This window comes from Apaloderma vittatum, unplaced genomic scaffold, assembly GCF_000703405.1.
Source record: "Apaloderma vittatum isolate BGI_N311 unplaced genomic scaffold, ASM70340v1 scaffold5615, whole genome shotgun sequence".
Lineage (NCBI taxonomy): Eukaryota > Metazoa > Chordata > Aves > Trogoniformes > Trogonidae > Apaloderma > Apaloderma vittatum.
The window spans coordinates 62,943-64,060 of record NW_009715349.1 but is presented as its reverse complement, the minus strand read 5'-3'; positions in this window follow the sequence as shown (position 1 = coordinate 64,060).

Below are 1,118 nucleotides of genomic sequence, written 5' to 3'. Positions count from 1 at the left end.
AACATTTGCAAAGGTCTTTTGAGCTCTGTGTAAGACTTCTCATTATAAATGAGCATTATAATAACGCACTTCAGTCCCTAAGCACTTTTCCAAGCAGCTTTTTCAGAGGTGCTACTAATGAGTAGAAACTATCTTCTTGGCCAGCCTTGACCTTTATCAGAAGCAGAAATCTAGCACATTAATATTTTCCAAAGATGTCTACCGCCTGTGTTGTTTGAAATATGATTTGTATTTTACTTCAAGTAAGACACATTTAAAATTGAAATTCTGTCTGTGAACTGTTTGGATTAACAAGTATTACTGGTAACAAAGTGCTGAAGGCTGTCCAGCTCCTCCCAAAACAAACCCAAGGGCTTAGAGTAATATCCTGTGCCTGTAGTTGTTATTGCTTTCATGTCTAAGAACGCATCATGTGATGCAGCACAGCTGTGGTTACTCCCAATATCAAAGTTAATTTGCTGCATCTCATGGGGAAATCTGTCGTCATTGTTTCTTAGCTGTGTAGTGCTTACTTATGTGTTTTTCTCTGGTACCAGTTATCGCCATCGATTTTTGCCTGTTTCTTAAAAAGCACAAAGGGAATGATGGAATCAGTACAGAAATTCCAGTTCTCAGTATCATTTACACACATCGATTGTAGATTTGCTAATGAAACTTCTCAGGGGAAATACCATAAAATAAACCATCACTTTTCTAGTCTGGATGACACCTGCACATCCTGACAGTCAAGTTGACATGCTGCAGGTTGACAGGTTTAAAGAGCAAGAACCGATCCTACCAACGACAGATTGTACTCAGAATTGAGTGTTCCCTTCTCCTGCTACAAAAAAAAAAGATTGGATAGGAAGGGTTGTAGTGCTTGGCCACGTGAATGCTTATGTCATTGTTTGATGTGGTTTCAAACAATGATTTGAGGAACTATCTTTGTAGTGAAAGCTGGATTAATGAAGAATTTGTTAAGTATGTTAAAAGTAAAGGTATGTTGGGAAATAGTGTGAAGAAACTGACAGGAAGGAGAAGATGAGGTTTGACTCCCAGAGTCTACTGTGTATCGGCAGTTGCCTTGCTGTTGTGTAGCAGGATGAATGCCTATTTTTTTTCTTTCATCCTTTTTTTTT